Below are 5000 nucleotides of genomic sequence, written 5' to 3' on the forward strand. Positions count from 1 at the left end.
TCAGCGCATTCACCACTACTACCTTACCTTTTAGTTTCAACTTCCTTAGTTTCCAAAACCCTAACGTTTTTTTCAGGCTATTTATCATTACTTCGTATTGCCTATCCCTCCCTTCCTCTCCCTCAATCCCCAAGTTTATCCCTAGCACCTTCATGTACCCATTGTTTTCCTTCAATCCTATCTCTCCCATCTTTTCTCTACTCCCACCTATGTACATTATTTCTGACTTATCTATGTTTATTTTGGCTCCAGATGCCCTACCATATAATTCTACACTCCCTAATACTTCAACTACACTTTCCCTATCCCTAACTGTCACCGTTGTGTCATCCGCATATTGATATAGAGTGCTCACCTGTCCACCCGGTATTTCTATCCCCCTAATCCTCCTATTTTTCAAAATGAGTACCGCTAACGGCTCTGCCGACAAGGAGTACAGCAAAGCCGATAGCGGACATCCCTGCCTCACTGATCTTTCTATTCTAAATTCACCCGTGACTATCCCATTGACCTTAATCTTACTTCCTGCTCTTTCATACATTCTCCTCACCCATCCTATCAATTTCTCTCCAAATCCCATCTTTCCTAACACTTTATACAAATATCCGTGATCTACTCTATCGAATGCTTTATTAAGATCTAAACTCGCTATAACCCCTCCACTGTTTCTCTTCATGTGTATTATTGTATCCCTAATGCTACTTATTGTGTCTGCTATGTCTCTCCCTGGTATACTATATGCTTGTGTGCTTCCCACCACCGTCCCTATTACTCCCTTCAATCTATTTGCTAACACCTTTGCTAAAACCTTATAGTCCCCATTTAACACTGTGAGTGGCCTGTAATTTTCTAATTTGTCCCTACTTCCTTTTTTATAAATGATGCTAACTAACCCTGTTATCATACTATGCGGCATTTCTCCCTTCTCTTCTATCCATCTATATAATCTATCCAATACTGGTACTAATTCTTCTCTAAACTCTATATAAAATTCGCCTATTATTCCATCTATCCCTGGACTTTTATTCCTGCCTAACCCATTTATTGCTTCCTCTATCTCTCCCTTACTTATCTCTCCCTCGCACACCTCCCTATCCTCATCATTCAGTTTAGCCTCCATCTTGTCTACCACCTGTCTGCTACTCTCCTCATCTACCTCTTCTTTCTTATATAACTCCCTATAAAATTCTTCAACTCTTTCCACTATCCCTACAAAATCTGTTATTTTTTCGCCTCCCTTTCCCTCCACTTTCTCAAAATAATTTTTCTCCTGCCTTGTATTCTCTAGCCCTAAGAAATAACCTGTACATTTTTCCCCCTCTACTGCATATCTTGCCCTACTTCTAATTATTGCACCTTCACACTTTCTCTGTTCTATCTCCTTTAGTTCATCTTTCTTCCTTATGTATCCCTCTATGTCATAATTGCCTCCTTCCCCCGCTTTCTTCTCCTCTTCCTCTAACTCCTCTTTTAACCTTTTTTCTCTCTCCCTCTCTTTCTTTCCCCTATTTTTACTGTGTTTTTTGCTTATTTCCCTTATCCCCTCTTTCAACCTTTCCCACCACCTCCCCGTTTCTTCCTCATACATGCTCTCATCCATCTCCCACTGTATGTAATCTCTCACCTCTTTTTTATATTTTTCATCTTTGAGCAACCGACCATTCATACACCACACCCCCCCTCCTCTTCTCTTTGTTTCCCCTCCTATTGTATATTTTAACACCTTGTGATCGCTATAAGTTGTGGTTATATATTCTATACTCTTTATCCCTTCTGCTAAGCCCTTCGTGCTCAATACTAAATCTATCCTGCTCTGTTTTAATTCCCCTTTCACCAGTTGTATTCTTGAGAACTCTCTCCCCTCTGGATTTCTTTCTCTCCATACATCACTCAGTCCTTTCATACTTTTAAGTTTTTCTAATACCTCTCTTGTTGTATCATTTTTAAAATGCATGTTTTTTGACACATCCAGTTTCCCACACCACACATTAAAGTCCCCAACAATCATACAGTTGTCAACACACATTTTTTCCATTTTTTCAAACATCACCTTTCTTTCTTTCTCCTCATTCGGAGCATACACATTTACCAGCTTCATTTCCTCATTCATATATTCAAATTTGATCCCTATCACCCTCCCATCTCCCTCATCATCACACCTTCTCACATTCCCTATCACTCCTTTTTTTGTTAATATTGCTACACCCCTTGCATTCCCTTCCCCATTATTTGCATACACATCTCCTCTCCATTCATCCTCCACCTCTTTCATACATCTCTCATCCCAGTGTGTTTCCTGTATGCATATTATATCATAGTTACTCTCTCCATAGATCTGATGTCTTTTGATTTTATTTTTTAGCCCCCTTGCATTTATTGATATTATTGTTAACATTAGTAGTATTGCTATTTTCATTTTATTTTTTCCTTGGTTCTACTTTTCTTATTATTCCTCATATGTTTCTGATTAGTTTGTCTTTTCCTCAGTTGTTTTATTTGCTCCTCTATCTCCATGTCTGTTTCAGCTCCTACCGTCTGTGGCGTGGTGGTCTCCTCTGCAGTTTCAGTGGGCTTCGCTCCACCTGCTGCCTTCTCCTTCCCTCCTGTGTTGTCCTCTCTTCTCCTCCTCCCCGGGCCTACTTCCTCCTCTCCGTCTTTTCTTTCGACCATCGCCCCCTTCTCTGGTCCTCTCGTCTCCTTCGTATTTGGCGGTTTCTTCTCCATCCCGTCTCTCCTCCTTTCTGCCGTCGCCTCCGTCCTCACCTCACGTTCCAGCACTCCTCTCCTCCTGCCCGCATCCTCCTCCTCGTTGTTTCCTCTCGTTCTCTCGTTCCGGTCCGTTCCAGCTTTCTTTCCGCCTTCCGTCTCCTCCTCCGGCCTCTCTCCTTCCTGCCTGCTTGCATCCTCCTTCTCAGTCTCCTCAGTTTCTTTTCCGACTCCCTCCTCCACACTTTCCATTTCCTCTGCCTCCCCCTCCTCACTGCTTCCGCTCTCACTTTCTTCTCCATTCTCACTTGTGCCATCTTCTGCCTCACTCTTATTGCATCTGCATTCATTCATAAGGTTCTGGCACAGATCACATTTCTTCCTCCCCTGCTTGCATTCCCTTGCATAATGGCCCTGCACTCCACATCTATTGCAATGAAATTCCGGGCACTCTCTCATTATGTGCCCGGGTTTAATGCACAGCCTGCACACCTTCACCTGCTTATCATGTAGCACCCTGAAATACTCTGCCCCCAGCGCAGTGTCAAATCTTGCAGAGTACGGCAGCGATTGTATTTCATTATTAAACTTCACTTTCAGGAACCTAGTCCCGTCTGCCACATTTGTCCCTGGCCACATCCTTCTTTTAATGGGAGATACTGCTGCTACTCCCCATAGTTGCAACTTTGCCAGTATCTCCCTGTCCTCAATATAAAAGGGCAGACTCATAAATGACACTACCAGCTCGTCATTTACTAGTTCTCTGGCGTGCACCCGAGTCTCCCCTATCTTAAAGCCTTCCATGAGCCTCTCCTTCCCCTTAGGGTGGCTCATTGTCATCTCATATTTTCTCTCCGTTATCTGTCGGCACGCCAATAGCCCTCCACATAGCTCGCGAACACACCGCATGAGCTCCATAGCCGTGTCCTCGCCCTCGCCCTCCATCTCCACCATTACTGTCTGCTCCCTGTCATTCCTCTCACTCGTTTTGCAGCTCTTACCCTGCGTCAGCTCCGTGTTTGTCCCGCCCTCACCTCCTTGGGTGACGGCGGTTAAACTCACCTGCTCAGTGTTTATCTCCACCATAGTCTCTGGAGCACTTCCTCGCCGGCTACGATGCCCCCGCACAGTGCGTCACTGCCGCGGGGGACATAAACAAACACTTAACAAGACAATCACAACTCTAATGTCCGGTTGGATTTACATATAAGAGATAGAGAAGAAAGGGGGATTTAGAAAGAGCACAAGACTAGCTGGGAAAGAGAAGAAAAAAAAAAAGACAAAAAAGGCAAAAATAGTTCCACAGCAGCCAACCGCGGTGGCTTGCTACCGGGTCGCTGGATGATGACGTCACTCCGTGGTACGTTCAAGGGCTGTCGGGCGTATTCAGGTTGGTGTGGCCGTAAGCGAATGAGTCCACCCTCTGAACCTTATTTATACATGTAAATACGTCAGTTAAGAGTATAAAAAAGCTTAGAGCACCTGGTATTCCCATGCAGTCTCCCATCCAAGTACTAACCAGGCCCGACTCGGCTTAGCTTCCGAGATCAGACGAGATCGGGCTCATTGAGGTTGGTGTGGCTGTAAGCGAATGAGTCAACCCTCTGAACCTTATTTATACATGTATATACGTCAGGTAAAAGTGGAAAAAAGCTTACAGCACCTGGTTTTCCCAGGCAGTCTCCCATCCAAGTACTAACTAGGCTCGACCCTGCTTAGCTTCCGAGATCAGACGAGATCGGGCGTATTCAGGTTGGTTTGGCCGTAAGCGTTTGAGTCCACCCTCTGAACCCTATTTATACATATAAATACGTCAGGTAAAAGAAGAAAAAAGCTTACAGCACATGGTATTCCCAGGCAGTCTCCCATCCAAGTACTAACCAGGCCCGACCCTGCTTAGCTTCCGAGATCAGACGAGACCGGGAGTATTCAGGTTGGTGTGGCTGTAAGCGAACTAGTCCATCCTCTGAACCTTATTTATACATGTAAATAAGTCAGGTAAAAGTGGAAAAAAGCTTACAGAACCTGGTATTCCCAGGCAGTCTCCCATCCAAGTACTAACCAGGCCCGACCCTGCTTAGCTTCCGATATCAGACGAGATCAGGCGTATTCAGGTTGGTGTGGCTGTAAGCGAACTAGTCCACCCTCTGAACCTTATTTATACATGTAAATACGTCAGTTAAGAGTGGAAAAAAGCTTACAGCACCTGGTATTCCCAGGCAGTCTCCCATCCAAGTACTACCCAGGCCAGACCCTTCTTAGCTTCCGAGATCAGACGAGATCGGGCATATTCA

General features: G+C 44.6%; 2 non-coding genes and 3 pseudogenes across 2 annotated transcripts; all 5 read right to left on the reverse strand.

Annotated features, from left to right (window-relative positions):
- Window positions 1–4176: 4176 nt before the first annotated feature.
- LOC133943269 (5S ribosomal RNA) lies at window positions 4177–4295 on the reverse strand (annotated as a pseudogene).
- Window positions 4296–4357: 62 nt separating this feature from the next.
- LOC133936693 (5S ribosomal RNA) lies at window positions 4358–4476 on the reverse strand. Its single transcript, XR_009914774.1, has one exon. It is a non-coding gene; the product is annotated as a 5S ribosomal RNA (ribosomal RNA).
- Window positions 4477–4538: 62 nt separating this feature from the next.
- On the reverse strand, window positions 4539–4657 carry LOC133935750 (5S ribosomal RNA). Its single transcript, XR_009913879.1, has one exon. It is a non-coding gene; the product is annotated as a 5S ribosomal RNA (ribosomal RNA).
- A 62-nt stretch (window positions 4658–4719) lies between these two features.
- LOC133939027 (5S ribosomal RNA) lies at window positions 4720–4838 on the reverse strand (annotated as a pseudogene).
- A 62-nt stretch (window positions 4839–4900) lies between these two features.
- Window positions 4901–5000, reverse strand: part of LOC133938289 (5S ribosomal RNA) — a 119-nt pseudogene continuing 19 nt past the window's right edge.

The sequence above is a fragment of the Platichthys flesus genome, chromosome 22 (assembly GCF_949316205.1).
Source record: "Platichthys flesus chromosome 22, fPlaFle2.1, whole genome shotgun sequence".
Lineage (NCBI taxonomy): Eukaryota > Metazoa > Chordata > Actinopteri > Pleuronectiformes > Pleuronectidae > Platichthys > Platichthys flesus.